Source organism: Helianthus annuus, chromosome 17, assembly GCF_002127325.2.
Source record: "Helianthus annuus cultivar XRQ/B chromosome 17, HanXRQr2.0-SUNRISE, whole genome shotgun sequence".
Classification (NCBI taxonomy): Eukaryota; Viridiplantae; Streptophyta; class Magnoliopsida; order Asterales; family Asteraceae; genus Helianthus; species Helianthus annuus.
In genome coordinates, this window is record NC_035449.2 from 86,729,865 (window position 1) to 86,752,362 (window position 22,498).

A 22,498-nucleotide genomic window follows, 5' to 3' on the forward strand; every position below is an offset into this window, starting at 1 on the left:
TATAAGTCCTAACACATATGTAACTAGCATCACGTGTAAATATGCATATCAGTTATTCGCAAGTGACAAACAGTTTGATTAATAATTCGTTTTGATAAATTTGATTTGATAGAAACGTATGTTACACCCAAAATGCGATAAAAAGGGTTCGAGTATACTCACAGTCGGTGTTCAGCAAGTAAACACAACTTGGTTGGATTAAAGGGAACGCGCCTGAGATTAGCCTGATTACATATTGATAACGTAAGCGTTGAATAGTGCATCAAACGGTGGCGGTGAACCAAGAGTCGGAAGGTAATCCGATCGGATGGCAATCCGATCGGATGGCCAGTCGATCGGGTGGCAATCCGTTCGGTTGGTCATCCGATTGGATGGCCATTCGATTGGATTGTCACCTCGTTTGGTGAAGATGTGTTTGTTTATGATGGCTTGCACTTTGATGTTTTCGTTGTAGCATTTTAAAAACAGAGAAGTATCTCTACCTTTCAGGTCGGTCGATCAAACGGTTGTTCGATCGGACGACAATCCGATTGGTAGAACACTTTAGTGAGAACAAGTTCACAGCAGGTTGTCACTCGATCGAATTGCAATCCGATCGGGTAGCAATCCATATTGAATCATGTTGAAAATTGTTTAAGTCCCAAACGTCACATGATCGGACGGTCACTCGATCGGGTGGCAATCCGATCGGGTGGTAATCCGTTTCAATGTTCAAATCCTTTGAGAAATAGTTTAAGTATGGAACCAAGTGCAGCCCGATCGGGCGGCCTGTCGATCGGACGACAATCCGATCGGATGGTAACCCGATTGGAAGGCAAGCCGTTCCGACAGTCTGATCGTTCTAACCCTTGTTTCTGTTTGAAGTGTTGTAGTTTTGAATGAGACGTTTTGATATTTTGTTTGAACAACAAGCCCCTTATCTCGTCCCAAGTGACCCGACCGAACAGGAATCACCCTAGTCCGAACAGTTCACGGTTCGAGTCGGTTGTCCATGTTCAAACCCGAAATCAATCTCTCTCCCGGATAGAATTCAGATCTGGAACTAATGCATCACTAAGAATGAGTAGAAGATTAGAACAAGCTCCGATTCCATTGGGTTTGAGTGCATTGAGTGTAAAAGAGTTGAAAGAAAGTTAGAAACCATCTTTCAATCCTTTTAACCATGAATATGTGTAGATCTATGCGAAAATTACTGTTTGATCTTATGGAAATCCTTCAGATCTGAGTTGTTCATGGTGGAATGAGACCAATACTTGAAGTTCATAAGAACTCCATGATGACATCACCCTAGAACACCTCAAATCTGTTGATTTGACAGTTGAAAGTTGAGATTCAAAGGTGAAAAAGATGTAGAAGTGTGTGTAGATCAATGAAGTACAAGATTTGAGTTGAAAACTTACAAGAATCGTGAGGAATCGAGAGGAAATAGCCTCAAAGAGTGCTGGTCGAGTGATAGCTGTCACATCACTTGAACAACGATGTGACAAGGGCTATTTATAGGTGAAGAGGAGGAAAGGTGATGAAGTGCAACGGATCGGGTGGAAATCCTATCGAGTGGCAATCCGAGCGGGTGGCACCTCGATCGGGTGGCAATCCAATCGGGTGGCACCTCGATCGGGTGGCAATCCAATCGGATGGCAATCAGATCGGATTGCCGTTCGATCGAAGTGTCATTCGACCAAATGCCTCCGACGAATTGAGTTTTGGCGTTTCATTTCTTGTTAAGCGTTGCGATAGTTTGGTCACACCTTTTCATACCCACATTCATATATTTATTATAATTAGTCACACAAAGGGTCGTATAAATATCCATATTTCAAAGTCTGTTTTTGCAAAAATCAAGTTGCGCGTTTCGAATATGCGTTGCGTTGCGACACATCACGGCTATCGAGGAGGGTAGAATAGGTCCTCACTCAACGTCATCGTGAGTGTTAGTACGTGCGATGTGTTATAGCGATAAAGTATGCGTAATATGCGAAAATACTGCGACATAGCGATGTATGCGATATAGCTACATTATGATCCGAATCTCTGGTGCCAGACGTAACGAGTATAACGAGTAGTAACAATGCACGAATGTGCGGGTTGTTACATAGCGAATATCGTCCGCCTTGCCAAAAGTTGCTCCTCCGTGCCCCGCATGAACCCATCTTGAAAGTTCTCTCCCTTCAGTGTTTTGATTTGGACAGGTCAAATCTGATCGTTTAGGCGAGAGTCGATAGTGAGCCGTAAGCTCATACGCGTTTAGGTTCCATCGTCGAAATCATTCAAAAGTTCCATCCAACGATGCCATCACATGTTTAGCTCTTTCGAAACAAGGGTTTACGGGAGGCCCCTTGTGATCGGTCTAAGTAGTGCATTTGGTACCGTCCAAGTAATGCCTCCAACTTAAATCCAGGGGCTATGGTTTCCACCACAGGTTGTGACTCGTGCAATTCCTCTTGTAAATCCACTATGTAAGTCATCACCTTCTCGTGTTGCATCGGCGCGTAACTGGGACTCTGATTCGAACCATCATGGTATACCACTGATTCATCAATACCCTCGGATAGAAACGATGCTCAGTGCATTGCAGAGTTGGGTTTCAAAAGCTGAAAAGACGTCCTCCTGTGTTGTCATCCACGAATACAACACCCTGCTGTGTTAAAGAGATTAAAGCTGCGCGATCTTCGAAAATCCTGTGATGAATCTACGATAGTATCTAGCGAGACCAAGAAATTGTTGTATCCTCGAATGTATCTTTGGTGTCGATCAATTTCTAACAAAATGGATCTTAGCGAGATCCACGTGTATTCCCACTTTGTTGTTCATATGACCAAAAATTGTACCTCTCGAATCCAGAAGTTACCTTTAACAAGACTTTGCGTGGAGTGGCTCCTCCCTCAGGAGCTCTAAAATAAGATACATATGCCGCCCATGTTGTTCCTTCCTCCCGGTGATGATTCAAAACGTCATCAACAAATAAGGTCGATTCATGTGATCCATAAAACTGCTGGTGTGTTGATTAACCCACAGGTCGTGGAATTCAAAGTCGCATTGGCCGCATTGCGTTTGATATGCCGTTTTAAGAACATTCTCCCCTTGGACTTCCATCTGATGATAGTTCGCTCGTTCGTCAATCCTCGAATGGGAGCTTGACTCTCGCAACTGGTCAACAGGTTGTCAATACATGGTCGAGGCAAACGGTTCATGACTAGCACCTTGTTGAGTTTACGGTAGCCGATACACGAATAAAAGGATCTGTCCTACTTTTCACAGGTAGAGCTCGGGCTCCCCAAGGTGAGGAGGTAAATCAGTTAGGACCCCTGTCCAACGGTTCCTAAAGTTGATTAGGCGGTTCCTGCAACCTTCCTGATGTGAGACCATAAGGAGTACTAGCACTAAGGGCTGCTTCTGACATGATACCGATCTGATATTCCACCTGACGATACAGAGGTAAACCTGATAGTTCTCCTGGTAGCACATAGGGAGAAATCACGAACAATTGGTGGATCCTCGATCCTCTTTTCCTTATCTTTAACATCAGTAACGAGTGCTAACATAGCGGGGTAATCCTTCCGTGGACACTTCTGGCCTTCAAAATTGCTGAATTGATGCTAACCTCTGCACCACTCGGATATTTTATGCCAGACGACGACTTTCTCTTCACAGGGTATATCTGCGCGATATCTGGATAACCAATCCATACTGACTACTGCATCAAAACCATCAAGGGTAGTAGAAAGAAGGCCAATGTCGAATACCGCCCCACAAGGTCGAGTTTGCATCCCAACGAACATGTGAAGTTTCAATTGACTTGCCATCAACCGATTCCACAACAGGCTCGGCTTCAAGAAACATCAGGGTTAAGCAGAGTAGAGACAAAGCGATTAGCTACCCATACAAGCTACCATGTTGCTATAATACCTGGCGTCGTCCACGCCAAGCCCGAATGCTCTTCCATGAGCATCATTTCTAGTGTTGCTAATACGATCATGTGGATTCCCAATTACTGTCATTGTTCCCTTGGTTGTAGACATTTTGACTTAACAATAGTCAATCCTTGTTGGAGTCACCTTCGTTTTCATATTGTAGACTACGATTACGAGCGCCTCGATGTCGCCGTGACTGTTGCCCCTAATGTCGCTGCTTGTAAAAGGGTCCTACGATCTTTTACCAACAGGGTCCATCTTTACACATCTCGTGCCACATCCTAGGGCGATACTCATTGTGCTGGCAGTTACATATTCCACACTATAGCCAATTGCCATCGCTTATGTCCCGATTGATTCGTAAGAGTTGACTCCCATGAGTCGCTGGCTAGGGTTAAGGATTCGGTTGTAGTCAATCTACTGAAGTTCGTTGCCGGTAATCAGGGTCGTTCTAATACTGAGGTCGGTAAGGTACTACGATCATCCTCTTGTCCATCGTTCTTGCAAGTTGATAGAGTAATACACAAAATGTTTCTATGGTGTTGCTGAAGTGATCGCACTTCGGGGTCTAAGACGTCAGTACATTGGGTTCCAACAAACAAGGAGGAGTGAGGAAGGTATAGACCAATCATTCGACGCTACGACATCCAACCCAGAGATGTTCGTACTAGCACCTAACATTCTACACAGTTTGTTAGACGTCCATATGTGTGTTCAGGTAATACTCGATAGCATTGAGATTCGAAAGGATTCAGGTAGGAGTGAAAAGATCACGTTCGAGTAGGAGACAATCACTGCTATGACCCCTATAGGTTTGTTATGTTTCTCATCGATCGTATAACGGATCAGAACCCCTTATTCACTCGTTAAGTCTCACTGGGACTCACATGCACCCCACATTATTATTATGTGTGCACCCACAATAATATTGCGATTTGCATGTTCATCTCAGTTCCTCCTAACTCATGTCAAATGGTTCCTCAAACTCAAATGCCAAACAGAGGTTATCAAAACGATAAGATCACAAGAATCTAAGGACTATGACATGCTATCAACGCATCATAATGTAAGCAAGCAATTCATATAATCATGCTATAGTGACGAGTGTGTGTTTGTAAACTACATCATAAACAAATGTGTACTAGTCGTGTAATGTATACCACAGATGAAAAGACAAACCTTGCAATCTTGAGCTGAGTGTCATGGTCGTATTCTCGTTTTCAGAACTGTTCGATTATAGTCTGGTTTTATAAAAGCATTTTTAAAACCAAGTTCACTATAACCAGTGGCTCTGATACCAAACTGTCACACCCCGAAAATACCTCATTCGGGAACCCCCGCAGGGCGTGTGACGTACCAGGATCTAGCCACCAATCACATTGAACTCATACATGATTTAAATAAAAACATCCATTTATTGAGGTAAAGTATTACATTACATAAAGCATAACTCATCGTATTCAGCTGAAGCATAAATCATTTGTTAAGTGTTACATAAACCGTATGAACGAAAACCATTAGACTTATCTCGCGATCCCATGCATTACGACCCATGACCACTCCAGCATCCCAGACAGCAAGTTTCACGATCCTCATAATCTATAACCTGCGAGCATGCACACAAGTGTATCAGACAATGCTGGTGAGTTCATAGTTTTACGAAAACGTTAGTTACCAAGTGTTTAGTTCAGTTCATTGTTAATAATGTTGATAATACCCCGAATACAAGACGACTCCTGATTTACATTGCCCTTTCCCCAATGCTCCTATCAAAGAATTGGGCATGACTGAGTCATTAGTTCACACCCGTCCTATCAGGTACGGGGTGAGGGTGCCAAACCTAGATAGCGCTACCAACTAATACTCTGTTACCTCTCAGGTAACAAACAACAAGGAGGGACTTTAATGGTGATAGGATGAGTGTATTATCCAACATTCCAGATTTACCCACAAGACGTATTCCTCTCAGGAATACCCAATTGATTTACCCAAAAACCTATCCCTTTCAGGGATACCCAATGACTGTCCCAACCACCGGGACGCATGCTTAAGAGAAATGAACTCACCTTAGATTTCTCGGTATGTTAAGTTACTTGTTCAAGGTTATCAACCAAATCCTAATATGGTTACCAATAATATTCAGTTTTTGTGTACAAGTAAATCACGTATTTTAGCTGATTGCATTCACCGTAAAGGTCATCGCATAACACATAGAAAAATACTCAAATCACATACAAGTTCACATCACACGTGCATGTTTCATATTAACACTTATCACTTAATTAGTCAACCATAAGAATGTGCGGCCTACTTAATTCATGGCCCAACGCAGTGTTCGACATGACCTGGTTCGTTATTCTAACAACCAGATATTCAGACAACATGTTTCTTACTTCACATAAGTGCATGGGAGTCCAGTCGCACACTTCAGTGTGCGACCCATTATCATATAATGCATGCAAAAGTGTGTGCAGTCCCATGTTACCAGCCATTTACATAAATCCCCATAAATTCTAACCATTAGTTTATTTTTCATTAACAATAATTAACAACAATTTTTCCATACTTCATGCTAACCCTAAATTGCAGCCGTTACCTTCCTAACAAGGCTATTTGCTATACATTCCATGATTCACATACCCCAATTCAGCATTCAATTATTATCACGAATTGACATTTTAATCAGCACACATATGGATCAATCGCACACTTAACACTTACCTACCAGTTATGCAAGCACACAATCAAAAATACTTTTTATGATTTGCTAGAGTTCTACTCACCCTTTAACAGTTTCACGATCATGAATTGCACACAAAATAATTCAATTAACATGTTTAATCCAACAATTGCTCATCATCATGCCAACAGGGTCATCGTCGATGATTTATTAAAACCCTAATTGCCCTAAACAATCTATTAATAACCATCTGAATCTCATAATCATCATACACCTATGATCATGTCAAAAACATCGAAATCCTTTATGTCCAGCATTACAATTAATCGAACATCTCTACTGGAATCAAACCTCACTCATGAGAACTTAAGACACAAATCATCAACACTCAAACAACAACAAGTTCGAATGCCTCAAAGAACAATCACAAGAAATATAGGTCAGGATCAGGATAGGTTACCTACCGAGAAGGATTTCAGGCGAAGAGGTAGACTAACACGGGAAGGAAGAGCTTCGAAGGGAGGGTTTCGTTGGATCAAAAGAACTGCCGTTGCTAATTAGAGGGGGGGAGGGGTCTAGGGTTTGCAAGAAGTTATGCACCCCTATGCATGCCTTCACGCATACTATGAAAGAAGGAAACGGGCCGGGTTTGGTTTGGGCTGATGACAACCGAGCCGAGGTCCCAAGAGACATGAGGGTGCGAGGGTGTGCAGCTAAAGTGAAGGTGCGCGATTCGAAGACTTGTGCGACCATACAATAATTCAATCATGCATAAATATTCACATACTTTGAAACTCGTAACCAATCACTTATGATCAAACGTTTATTAGATAGCATACACGCAAGTACCAGGGAATTTGTACAATGAAAAGGCTCTTTAAATTACGGGTTGTCACATGACATGTATGTAATGCATGTTAGTTCATGATATGTTATGCCTTAGTATACGTTTTTGCCATGTGGATTTCGTTAAAACTAGTTTATACATATGCTAGTACACTAAATTTGTATGATCACCAATACTTTTGTGTTGACATGTTACTTGATGTTGATGCGTGAAAAAGAAATCTAGTAGGATGGACTAGATACGCACTTAGTTAAAATTATGTTTTTGTTGTTTAAATTGTAATGTTTAAATTATTATGTTCTAGTTGTTGTAATTTCATTTGAAACAATGTATTTCTTTTAGTATGAAATGAAAATCGTTACTTTAAATACTTGTCACAAATAGTCGTTATGAAGCCTCTTGCAATCTCGTTTTTGTCTCACTCCGATGTTTCCGCCATCGGTTGGGATGTGGCAAATTTGATCTAACAAATTAGATTGAAGGATGCAATCCTCATAATAAAGTTGTTTAAAAAGGCTTACAAGTTACAAGTATGGCAGAACACTTATAAAATAAAGAAATTTTACGGTTCATATTTCCGTTGTGTTTTTTCTGTTAATTCAGCTTAGGGTCCTACAAATCAAAGCACAAACACACGTATTATCAAAGTTACTTCACGATTTAGTTTTTATATAAAGTGATGCGTTTAGCTTTTTCATTATTCGACTAATATCATATAATGTCTTATAAAATTCTGAATATACCGTTATAACGTGCTTATTTTTATCTACGTTTTGATAAAAAATTTATTCATAATTGAACGGATCAAACATATTTGGTTTTTATGCTATATGAGTGTTGGTACCGTGACAAATCAAAACGAACCGATTTCGACCGAACGAAATTAGTACCTGTATTGGTATTTTCGAAACCAGTACCGGTATTTGTTGTATATGCCTTTAACTCATTAAATTTGTATTTAATTTGATTTTTGTGTTCGTTAACTTAAAAAAACTGAATACGTAGTTCTATTTAAATTTTTTTCTCGACATTAAAATATAATATTAATTTTTGTTGTTTTCGATCGATATAAAACATATGTTCAAATCCTTTTGGGCATTTCAAGACTTTAATTATTATGTTTTCTCTTTGTATTGCTATAACGAGTGTTGATATCATAACATATCAAACTAATAGTGACTGAATTTTTTTCCGCTAGCGCAAAGAATGCTGCTTGTTTTTGTATAATAATCAAAATACATAATATTATTATTATCTTTAAAACTGGTAAAGCACTATCAATATCACATGATTAAGGCAAGGTCGATGTTGACCATTTCGATATTTTACCACTCCAAAAACCTTGACTGGAACAAATGAAGTTTTAACAAGTGTATCAATGACATTGTGCCACATGGTATGTGAATTTGGTATACACGTGGTAATGCGGTTGTTGTTGCGATATTTGTATTTTGGGCTCGTAGTGGTGATCAAATGTCAAAGCACCAAAGTGGACTTTTGAATTTGCCTTTAAATAATTGTTATTCTCAGCAAGCACCAAAGTGGACTTTTGCATTTGGCTTTAAATAATTGTTATTCTCAGCTTTAGAATTTCCTACTTTTTGGTCTGTTTAAGGATCACTTATAAAATACGTATATTTATTCTTTTTTTTTTCTGTCGTTATTTCATATTGATTTACATCCCTTAAAAAAATATTAGATATTTATTGTTGTAATTGCAGAGCTACAAGAAGATATATTTCGTCCTGTAAATAGCTCAATGGATAAATATTAGGATTATTGGATTTTAATAATTCTAAGTTTCACCTGTTAACCGATAATAATTCTAACTCTAAAAATTCCTTCCAACGATTCCAACTTGTAAGAATTTGGCCTCCGTCGATCCTTTTAAACTAAGGAGTCTGCAGATGCACTTGAATCTATTGAGGAGGCTAAATTCTTATACGTTATAAAAGGATTAGTGGGGGCCAAATTCTTACAAATTGAGATCGTTGAAGAGAATTTTTAAAGTTGAGATTATTGTTGGCCAGTATGTGAAATTTAGGATTATTATAAACCAATAACCCTAAATATTACTAGAAGAGGTTTGTGCGACAGACGGCGTCAAACATAGATGCAACAAAGAGTAGATAACAAATGTTTGTGAATTACAAATGTTTAGATATAATATATCAAGCTAACTTTTTTTATGAATATTTATGAAGATGATATATTGGTTTTGGGAAAAAAAATCTTTGTTTTATTGAATATTTTCATTCATACTTTTTTCTTGCATTTTACTTATTTGTAATATATTTATTTTTGGGTAAAAGGGCACTGATTCTTGTTTCCACAGATATTTTTTTTTGTTTTGTCATGGATGTCTTTAGTCTAGAGTCTTTTACTGCTAGCATGTAAGAAAATTTTGATTACTTTTAGGTCATAGATTTAATTGTTGTAAGTTATGTATCTTAGGATAACTATCGTTACAGAACACTAATTATTGTGAGAATAAAAGAAACAACTCTGAATCACTAAATTTTGGGATTTAAGTTTCATATTTCTTAAATTTTATATTTTTTATATTCATATGTGTATTATATATACATAAAAAATCATATATTTTTCCCTACACATAGTCTACATATATGTGAGTAATTTAGTCTATACATAACCTACATGTGTGTAGGTTATTTAAAAATTGAAGATTTTCATATTTTGTTTTAAATTTCTAGTGTGAGAAACAATAAATCTTACATTTATAACATTTTCATTTACTTTTTAGGTTTTTAAGATTGGAAACATGGGTGATGCATTTTGTTCTGCGTGTTTTCGCAATATTTTGTGTTCTGCATAGAACCTTCTTATGTACCTTAATCCTCATCTTTGTTCGCTTGATAACCATTTCTTTAACTTTGGATTAAGGAGATATTATTATTATTTTTTTATTTGTCTTTAACTTTGGATTAAGGAGATATTATTATTATTATTATTTTATTTGTCTTTAACTTTGGATTAAGGAGATATTATTATTTTTTTTTGTTTGATCTATTTTAAATAAAATATAAAAAACAACAACCAATGGGCGGCTGGCAATAGCAATTGCAAAGACAAAAAGACATGGAGTGCACCTAACCTTAATAATGTTCTTTCTAATCATATAATTTATTTGGGTGTGCAAAGAAAAAGTCGGCCACCTACAAGCACGTGAGACAAAGTTATAATAGATATTATTATTATGGCTGGGTCTATTCGCACACGCCTTTTGTCTTTTTGCACATCCAACTAGGACTGACTTCTGTCAGTCCTTGTCTGTTGACCAAGACCAAAACGCCCCGCTTTGGCCATAGCGCGGCGCTTTGGATGTTTTTTTACACAGAAAGGATGTGGGTTGATGTGGGATAGTTTGGTAGGGATTTTTGGTTGGATTAGTTTGGTAGGGATTTTTGGAGGAAAAAATTTTATTTGAGTTTTATTACATAAAATTCATAGTTGTTTTATAATTACGTCATTACGTCATTATTTTTATAGAATGTATATAATATAAGTTCTTAACGTTGTTTATTTTGTTAAATTAAACGAACACGTTAAATAAAATGTACAGAAAGCCATAAGAATTAAACGTAAACAATCCAGAACCAACGTGATGTAAATAGAAGATTAACTGCAATATATATATATATGTATATCAGTTTGTACATACAATACAAAACAAAAAGGTACAACTGAGTACATAATACATAACAAAACACTAAACAAACAAAGTAAGGTACTAATCCTCGTGCGGTAGGGACGGTGGGAGGGGAAGTGGAGGCAACGCAACGAGCTCTCGTAGATCAACGAGCGTCTGGACGATCCAGTCAATGCGTGCGCCCTGACGTCTGAGGCGCCGGTCGAAGTCCCGAGCCACCTCACGCGCTGCCGGAGTCAGGTCAGCGTAAACGTGCTGCGGGTACTGTGGCGGCTCAGGAGCTGGCTGAACTGGTGGTACCGGGATCTCCTCGACCTGCTCCTCCTGAGCCGAATCCTCGAATACAGGCTGAGCCTGAGCCTGAGGCTCGTCCTGAGGCTGATCGAGGCCCAGAGCTTGTAGCTGAGCCTGCCGAGCGGCCTCCGGAACATGAGGAGGGGCTAACACTCCAGGCCTCACCTCAATAACAACCGGGATGACCTCCGGCAACACCTCCGGCTGCCAAATCAGCCCGTCACGACCCTTGAACCTCAGACCAACATCAAAGGTACGGGTGATCTGCATGCTCGATACTGACGCGCGGCCCAACCTGGATGACGGGATCGGATCGGACAGCAGCGGATCATGCTCGGGCACGATCCCTAGCGAGCGTGCAATAGCGGTGATGTATGAGCCAGTGTACAGCTGCCCGCGGAGCTGCCGGTGGTATGCTGTGGCAAAGTAATCTGCCAGGCAGGCTGCTAGATCGCAGGGCTGGCGCGCAGTAGGCAGTATAGAAAGAAAAGGTCACTGAGGTTGACCTTCTCCTTGCTAGAACCCCGCGGCACGATAGTTGACGCGATAACATGGTGCAGGTATCGGTACAAGGGGTCTCTAATGGTGGTGGCCTTTTGCCAGGATTTCCCAAAGGGAACCCTGGAAATAGCCCTCCAGAAACTGATAAGCGTCTGCCTGTCCATCATCCTAACCGCCTGCGTATGTAAATCAGTATCAAGCTCAAGCTCTGTGTACAAACCTGTAATGACAGCAAACTCCCGCACACTGATCTGAAACTCCTGACCGGCGAGACGGAATGTAACCTCGTGGACCGGAAAATCCGGGTCCTCCACGTAATCCGCCGGATGCGGCGCGTATGTAAACTTAGAAAGAAACTCGACCGTAAGCTCAGGGTACGAGTCCTCCATCGCTAACTCAAATAGGCGCGACCAAGGAGTATCTAGTCCAACTATATCACGCGCCCGCGCGACCTCTCCCACGGTATACAGCAGCTCCCAGTCTATCCCTACATGCTCCCCAATCTGTATGGTGCGCAACCTAGCGCATCTCCCCCTCGCCCGTGACCCCTGCGGAAACTGCAGGTACGGACATGTCGTCTCTCCCTCGTCCCCCACCTCTCCCTCAGCCTCCATATGTTCAATCTCATCATCGGAGGAATCCATCCCTGCACGTTGAAAATATAATAAATAAATAATATTATTTAAACAATTTAAATAATAAACAAATAATATTAAATATAAAACAATAAACAAATAATATTATTAAACAATTTAAATAATAAACAAATAATAATATTAAACAAATAATATTAAATAAACAAATAATAATATTAAATAAACAAATAATATTAAACAAATAATATTAAATAAACAAATAATATTAAACAAATAATATTAAATAAACAAATAATATTAAACAAATAATATTAAACAAATAATAATAATTAAAAAAATAATAAATAAAAAAAATAAAATAAACATGAACCAAATTGCCCCGCTTTGGCCTCGGCGCGGCGCTTTGGTTCTTCATTTTGAAGAACAGAACCCGGATCGATCAAAACCTGCCCCAATCAACACAAGTTTCAACATGTACATGCGGGAAGGCACACCACATAGTGAATGATTTTTCGTGAACAAAGAAGACATCTTCAACTTCGTTCGATATCTCATTCGTGCGCATGTAATAAGTGTAATTTTTTTCGATAAGAATGTTTTCAAGTTTTTGCGTTGGAGACTTACCGACATTTTTTTCGGCGTTGATCTTCTGAACAGCGTTGTGTATATCTTTCGGAATAAGCTTTCTAGCCAGATTGTTTTTTGTCAGCGCTCGCCAGATACTTTGATTGGGAATATCTTGCTCTGCCAACTTCTTAACCAGATTTTTATCCTCCGAAGAAAGCCTTCTCGCATACGCGTGACCCTCGAAGTTTTCAATAGGAGTGTGGTTATGCTTCGCCTTCGTCACCTCGATCCTGCAAACACTTCCGGATGATTCCGAAAACCCGATCATCTCGAACGGGCAGCCTATTTTCTTGCTACCCGTTTTCCTCTGTGTAGCTATACTCTTATGCTCCCCACTAAAAGTACATTGAAACCAAATCTTGTAATTCTCTCCTCTTTTATTCGACCTCTTAGTCACAGTGAGGTAACCATTGTCTTTTGCCGTGTCTTGTACCCAACGCACCAACTCTTTACGTGACGAAAAGGCATGCGTTGTATCAAACGAAAATGTAACCGGGTAACAACCTTCCTCGTCAACAGATACATCCTCCGGCTCACCATCGTCACCGAGGTTCGAATAGACTTGATGTTCAAAGCTCTGTTCACAACCGTAACTCTGGTTTGGATAACACTCCTGCTGTACAAAGCTTTGCTCGCCACTGTAACCGAAATTCGAATAACCTTGTAAGCTCTGTTGACAACCGTAACTGTCGTTTGGATAACACTCCTGTTGTACAAAGCTATACTCGCCACCGTAACCGAAATTCGAATAACCTTGTTGTGCGTAAGGGTCCTCCACAGGGGTATTCAAATCCAGCTTCACCGTGTTATCACGATAACGAATGCCAAATACAACCTCTGTCTCCCTCAAGTTGGACGAGACCGGTTTCTCATACGAGTCAGAAATAGCGGTCCCCTCGTAAGAATCAGGAACAACTGACTCGTCAGAATATTGACCGAAAAGATAGTTGCTTAACCACGACATCGTTTTTTCAAGACATGTAACTAATAGAGCAAAGAAAATCGACAAAAAACAAATCACCGAATGATGAATGTTGAGTCTGAGCAGGGTTTTAAAGTGAACATTTGGGGTCGAAGCGCCGCGCTTTGGCCATAGCGCGACGCTTAGGGTTTATGAGACAACTGAAACCTCGTATCACCTTTATGTCTCTGCAATGTCAGTCAGTCAGTCAAACCTCGTATCATCTTTTGTCGACCTAAGCGCCCCGCTTTGGCCATAGCGTGGCGCTTAGGGGTGTGACAATTATTTTCTGCGTGTGTAATTAGCATGACCCTATTATTATACCATGCCGAGGTAGTGGTGGAGTGGTTGGGGAAAGAATTGGGTTTCTTTGTGATCTCGGTTTGATTCTTACTCTTTTTATTATTTTCTGCAACATCTAGGTGAAGAGCATTATTTTCTGCAGCATCCAGGTGAAGAGCAAATACGGGTGGCGCCGATTCGACTTGGAGGTGAGGTGAGGTTTTACCGATTATTTCACTGCCGTGCTTTCGGGCGGGTGGAGGTCGGGTTTCCGCGCATCTGGGGAGAGCCAAGGGGTTGGCGGCGGTCTATTAGTCGACCTTGACCACAGCGCCCGGTGTCACGGTGGTTGACATGTCGTTACTTGCCGTTTCAAATAAAAAAGAATATTAGTATATTATATTATTTTATTTTATATGTAAATTTCGAAACAGAAACTGTTACATAATTAAAAACCACTAAAACAAAATGAATGATTTGGAAATCTTAAACACAGGGTGGAATCTGAATACAAATGGAGGAACAATAGATGCATATGATTAAATAATCTCCATGTCCATTTAAAATGTGTGATTCACATTAATTCATCTACTTAATATTTAAATAACTCGTTTGATTATATATACATAGAGGTGATATCTATGTATAACAGACATATTGTCACAAGTTCATCTATAATTGTGTAGCCATTCTTCTCTTAATTTTCTACTTCAAATTTTCAAGTAAGACCATACAGTGTACTCACCTCGCGCAAGCCTTGCGAAACTGATTTGGACAAATTGAACCGTAGGATGCACTGCCCCCTTCGATGTTGTTGCTATTAAGAATGACTGGTTCAAATAAGTGAAAAAAGCTGATTGGGGCAGTCATTTTAGCAACTACATGGGAGATATGGAAGTCCATAAATGAGACAGAGTTCAACAAAACATTTTTATTCTTCTAAATCGACGGTGGAGCTCATTAAGGAACAATCCTTTTTGTGGATTACGTGTAGATCAATTAGGATAGATGATGCGGGTTTAATTTGCGAGACATTGTGATGTAATTGTTTATCGGGTTTTTCAGCTTCGTACTAGTCCGTTCTATATTTTTATTTAAAAGTTTGTTCTTTCAAAATGTAAAGAGTAAATTGCCATTTTAATCCCTAAGGTTTGTCCAAATTTCCCATTTTAGTCCAACTAGTATTTTTTTCTCCTCTGGATCCCTGACTTTTCACTTTTGTTGCCATTTTGATCACATACCATAACTCCATCCAAAACCCCATTTTTAACCACGTGTATTTTGGGGATTAACTTGATAAATCTTTTCACTTGCCATTTTGATCCATTCTTTTATTACAGTATATAAACAAATCACTTTCCCACTTTCACCCTAAACCCTAAAATCCCAATTTTCACACACGATCGTTCATCATCCATCACCTGTTCCATCTAAACATTGGTCAAGAGCATTTTTCAATGGTATGTTCACTGGAAAGTTGATCCCAATATTCCCAAACGATCATTCATCATCCTAAACGTTGAGTTTGAGAGGTAATAGTCTCAGAGGAACGTTGCCGGAAGATTTGATGTCAATGAGCAGTCTTGTAACATTGGACATTGAAGGAAACAGTTTTTCGGGTGAAATTTCGGTCAACATTGGGAATTTGAAAGCTCTGTCAGTTCTAAATTTGAGTGGGAATAGGTTTTCTGGTAAGATTCCAGGAAGCATTGGGAGCCTCTATAAGTTGACTGCTCTTGATTTGAGCAATCAAAATCTCATCGGAGAGTTGCCGTTGGATCTTTTCGGTTTGCCTAACCTGCAACTGATAGCTTTGCAAGAAAATTCGTTTTCCGGGGATGTCCCTGAATGTTTCAGCAGCTTATTAGGTTTGCATTACTTGAATCTGTCTTCGAATTTGTTTTCCGGTCACATTCCTTCAACTTTTAGCTTTCTCAAGTCATTAGTTGTTCTATCTTTGTCGAATAACAATGTCTCTGGTAACATTCCACCGGAACTTGACAATTGCTCTGCTCTTTAGGTTCCTAAAATCCCAATTTTTCCACTTCTAAGTCAAGATCGAAAGTTGATCAAAACCCTATAAACTTAGGGTTCAATTTGAACAGGTGATGGAAGATGAACGATCATGTGTGAAAATTAGGATTTTAGGGTTTAGGGTAAAAGTGGGAAAGTGATGTGTTTATATACTGTAATAAAAAGAATGGATCAAAATGGCACGTGAAAAGATTTATAAATTTAATCCCCACAAATCCACAATACTCCTGGTTAAAAATGAGGTTTTTTGACGGAGTAAGGGTATGTGATCAAAATGACAACAAAAGGGAAAAGTCAGGGACTCAGAGAAAAAAACTATTTGGACTAAAATGACAAATTTAGACAAACCTCAGGACTAAAATGACAAATTACTCAAATGTAAAAAATAAAAAGAAAATCTAAAACCACCTTCATATTTCACCAAAGACTTTCCAAGCGATCTATCCATTATTAGGGGTGTTCAGAAAAAACTGTAACCAAATAAAAACCGTAAACCGAACCGTAACCGTAACCAAATAAATCGATCCGAATAACAAATTGGTTTTTGGTTTGGTTTCTAACCGAAACCGAATTGTGAATATGGTTTTTGGTTCGGTTTATGGATCCACATTTTATTTTATTTGGTTTATTAGGTTTATTTGGATAACCGAATAAACCATTTAACTTAATTAATTATTAAATAAAAATAATAATGTTTTATAAATCATATACAATTTATTAGCCCAAAATAGTTATTTTTTTATGCAGCCTAAAATACCAAATGTAAATCTAAGAGCCCAACTCAAACCCACTCATTTCTAAAATAATAGAACTTCAGACCTATAGAAACTAGTGTTTAGGATTTCTACATTTTCTTGGAGAAAGACTCATGTTTGAAAATTATTTATATTTTATGTCATTAGACTTGTTAACTATTTATAGTTTATATGATCTATGTTTTGAAGCTTTAACTTTGCGGTTGTGTCTACGACTACTTTATGGATGTGTTTGTTTTATTTCGCAGTGAAACTTTCTTGTATTCATGTATTGTTAGGTGTAAATTAGTTGCGATGTTCGAAAGTTGGAAAATAAACATAAATATAAATTAGGAAAAAAAAGTACTTACTACAATTTGGTTAGATTTGGTTTATTTGGTTTCTAACCGAAACCAAACCGAATTGAATTTGGTTTGTTTTGGATCGGTTTGCATATTCCTTATTTGGTTTGGTTTGGTTTTTGGTTTAGGGTACAAATTTTGAAAACCGAATAAACCGAACCGAATAAACTAAATAAACCATAAACCAAACCGTTGAACACCCATTATCCCCTCATCCTTATCTTTTACGTATTTTTACTTTCACAATAAATTATACATTATGATAAGCTATTTAGGTATTTTTCCAAAATATTTATATTTAGTAAAAAAAATACACAAGCCTAAGGATCAGTATTTGATACCGGGTACTGATACGGTACCGTATTTTTCGTACTGAATTATTTGCGATACCGATTCAGTACCACTTTTTAGCGTTTTCCATACCGATACCCAATTTTTTTAGCGATACCGGTACCCAATTTTTCGTACCGATTCTTTTTTTGTCGATTTTCTATATCGGTATCACTACCGAGTTCATCCCTATTGACAAATGTACAAATATATGCCAGTTTATGCATAGAAATTCTAAAGCTCTATTAACAAACACAGCTTTTATCATAGAGTTTGAGATTAAAAATTTATTTAAAAAAATATACAAAGTTTTTTATGCCAATGTCAAGTAACTACACATCAACTTAAATAATGGCTATAAATGTCTAATTCCTAGGTCTATTTTGTTTATTAATATAAAAATGGTCAAGGGTCTAATTTTCCGTATATTAAATTAAGAGAAAAATGCCCGGATAGTCCCTGTGGTTTCGCATTTTTTCACCTATAGTCCCCAACTTTCTAAAACTACCTGAATAGTCCCCAACTTTTTATTTTTTGTTCCCGGATAGTCCCTGGGTCTAACTTCAGTTTGTTTTCTCTGTTAAGTGGGTGTGAAATGACCAATTTACCCTTTCCTTTAAAAGGCCAAACCACAGGGACTTCTTGTCTTCTTCTCCCTCCAATCCTTTCTCTCTGTGTAAACTAAAAAGTGGATCGCAAATTTGATAATGTTGTCGGTGAATCAACCAAAATCTTCATCTCCGTCAATGATGTGACAGTCCTACGACATCACCGACCATCTTTGCTTTTCCGGTGATCCGGTCAAAATCCACATGCGTCGTCTATCACCACCACTACCATTCAACACCACCACCATTTTAGACAAATCAAATTAATTAGCAGCCCCGAGTTAATTTGGTCGTCGCAGAAGACTTACAAATTTCCTTTGGGCTAAACTAATTTAAATCTTGAGCTGGGAATTAAATGCAAACACGTATACTGAGCACCCCACTACATGAACTTTGAAGTCTCATTTTGAAGGTAGTTATGGGCTAAAAAGAAAAAAAGAATTGAATTAGCATGATCTGAACTTTGAAGTCTCATTTCGAAGGCAAAAGAGCATTTTTGCTCTTAATTGGCGACTGGTTGCATTCAACAAAGAGAAGAAAACTTAATCCGGTGATTTTCGTTTTTAATTTGTTTTAGGTTAATGGTAGTGCAATGCGACAACAGTTAACAGGGGTGGAACTGGTGAAGGGTTAAATCGTGGTGGTGGTTTGACTGAAACAGGGGTTAAATCGGACCTGCACTGAGCTAGAGCCCGAATCAAAACTGGAACCTGAACCGCACCGGAATCGGGTCGAACCAAACTGAAATGAGGCGGCCACCACTGCCGTCGCTGCCGTCCGTGCGACCACCGTCGTTGCCGTCGCCGTGATTCCTTCTCACTTCGCCATGTGTCTCTCTCTGCCTCGTAGCGCCACCGCCGCCGCCACCGGACAGTGGTGGTGGTCAGTCGTCCAACAAATTCGAGGGAAAAGGGGGTGTGGCTGCGGGTGGTGAGGTCGTCGGAGTAACAGGGGTGTCTCGTCGGAGAATCCACCTGCATCGTCTTCGATTCCACTAGAGAGGGGAGGGGTTTGTCGGAGAAACTCGAGGGGAGCAGGTGTGTTTGGCTGAGTTGTGGTGTGTCTGTGGATGTATGTGTGTATTTAGATTAGGGTTAGAGAACTAAGGCCATTTGAAGAAGATGCCCGGATAGTCCCTGTGGTTTGGTCTTTTAAAGGAAAGGGTAAATTGGTCTTTTCACACCCACTTAACAGAGAAAACAAACTGAAGTTAGACCCAGGGACTATCCGGGAACAAAAAATGAAAAATTAGGGACTATTCAGGTAGTTTTAGAAAGTTGGGGACTATAGGTGAAAAAATGCAAAACCACAGGGACTATCCGGGCATTTTTCTCTTAAATTAAGTTAGAAATAGAATGGCAGGTAATTGATGACCGTCTTGGCATCTTTATTGTCATTTTATGGCATCATTTAAGATATTTGAAGATTTGTTACAATGTCAATTCTTTTTTGTTGAAGTCACACAGATTTAAAATATATAAATAAATTCGTATTGTGACATCTTATTAGATGAATTTTAGCTTATAACTATGAAAAAAATCGTAGAAACAAGATGTAAGATTGGGGATTAATTTGATCATGATCTTAATAAAAGCATTTTTTAAAAGAAACATCCATAAAGTTGTTTATCGACTTGAAACGATTGTAAATTACCACAGTTTCAACATGTTATGCATAGATGATGGCTACATGATTTCATGTAATTGCCTTCAACTAAATGTTTATTTACAACTTAATAACTTTCTATTAAGAATATTTGACTTTTAATTTCTCTATACTATTTTTTATTATATTTATCCTTTTTAAGTGTCTTCAATGTCTCGAGAACAAATTAAAGTGTTTCTAATGTATTTCGATTCCATCACCATCCACAACCTACCGGCCCTCATCTACAACCACCTAAAAAGATTAAAAAACCCTCGGAACTTTTAGAACACACGAAAGTCGCCATGTATGAGAAGCCACGTATTTGAGCTCATGCCGAGCCATCATTCTCACAAAATCCACATACTTAGTTAACATAATATTAGCAATAGCTACATCATAAGATAACTGACACGTGAATAGAACATCAACTATTTTGTTACATGTAATATCAACATAGCGGATCAACCGAAAGAATATTCTAAAATCAGACAAAAACGCTATGATCAAAACTAGTGACAAAAATTTGGTTGTTACTTAATGATAGTAACCTTTTGAAAGTTGGTCATGTCATCTATTTAACCTTAGCATTGTCCAAATATAACCAAATAAAAAAAGTGTTTGTTAAGATGTAAATATCATGTCTCCACAAAACTTCAACGGCCAGTCTTTCTATATGTACTTGAAAATAAGCTAAAAGCCCATTTCAGTAGTGGGCTTAGTAGCGTTAGCTGGCCCATGTAAGTTTGGAATAATAGTGTTTCATGCAGTGGCGGATCTAGGATTCCGACCAAGCGGGAACGTTTTATAAATAGGCGGTAACGAAATCGAAAAAACGTCAAATTTTTCCAAAATTTACACTAAAAACGTCAAAAATTTTCCGACCAAGCGGTAGCGGATGCTACCCCTTGTTTAACTATATTTCCGCCCCTGGTTTCATGTATATGTAAATGTAAAGATTGTCGTATAGCTTTTGGAACCGAGAATGAAAAAAAATCTATTCAAACAAAAGTATACACATAATATATCTATACATCTATATCTATACTACTTTATAAAGCATATCCAAAGGACTTCTTAAAGTCCATAAAAATTCTCTTAAAACACCCCTAAAGCATGTTGTACAACCCTCTAAAGCACAATATAATTTACAATTCCAATTATGCCCTCCAAAACTTTTACCCTTTACCCAGATCCATCATCAGCCATCCATTTTCTTTCATGTCTTCACACGGATCGTGATCTGACGGATGATGTTGTTTTCACACGGATCCACCTTTCCCCTTCATTCTCTCTCATCTCTCTCACAACTCACATCTCACCTCTCTCTCTCTCTCTGGCGATTCCAGATCCAGATCTGGATCTAGGGTTTCTCTGCTATCTCCTCTCTCGCGATCCAAGCTATTCAGATCCGCCTTTCCATCTGCTCTCTCTCTCGCACGATCCAAGCGATTCAGATTCAAGGAGATTCAGATCCAAGAGATTCAAATCTAGGTGCTGTCTGTGCGATTCAGATCTGGGTTTTTATTGCCATAGTAAGGTTAAAACTTGCCACTCTCTGTTTTTTGGTCAAACTTTATTATTATGTTAATGTTTGTTTTTGGTTGTTATTTGATGAATTTATGATGAAGGTGTGTTTAGGAGAGCAAATTCTTGAAGTTTTTAGGGTATATGTGGAACCCATATATTATTATGTTAATGTTTGTTTTCGTCTCCATCACGTGCAGTTACATCCCGATTCTTTTCTCTGCTTGGAGAACGACGATGACGACGGGATGGAAAGAGAGTAGGGCGTTAATGTTGGCTGTTAAGGTACATTTGAAGAGGTGAGTAGCAATGGTGGCTGTTAAGGTACATTTGAAACCCTCATTAACTTTGCGTATTGTGTATTTTATCTATTAGACTGATGTTTGCGTTATTAAATTGAATCCAGGGTTTAAGCATGTTTAAAACTAGGGTTTCAGGAGATCGTGAGACGAGGAAAAGCGGGGATTTCACCAGAGGCTAGGCTTAAATGTTGCATGGGAGCCACAAAGGGCAGCGGTGATGGCAGGGGAGCCACAAGGTGCCAAAAAGCTTCGAAGTGAAGATGTTGGCCTTGAGGTATTTATGAGATTTGATTTGCTAATCAGAAATTGAGTTTTGTTGTTAATATTAGCAAGTAATTTAGTTATTTTTCATAAACTTGATTTAGTTTTGTTCTTATTAGGTTGTGGCAGCCGGTGTTGTTCCAATTCTTATTACCAGAGGCATTGAGAAGACAAATAAAGCTTTGGTGAGGATTTAAAGATCTGTAAGTCATTTTTTTTATTTTTTATTTTGTTAACAGACTAGCGTCTGAATGGAGCTATGGGGCCATGAGGTTATGTTTGCATACTAACTGTTTATTAAAAGTGTGGGTTTTTGTAAAAAAAAAG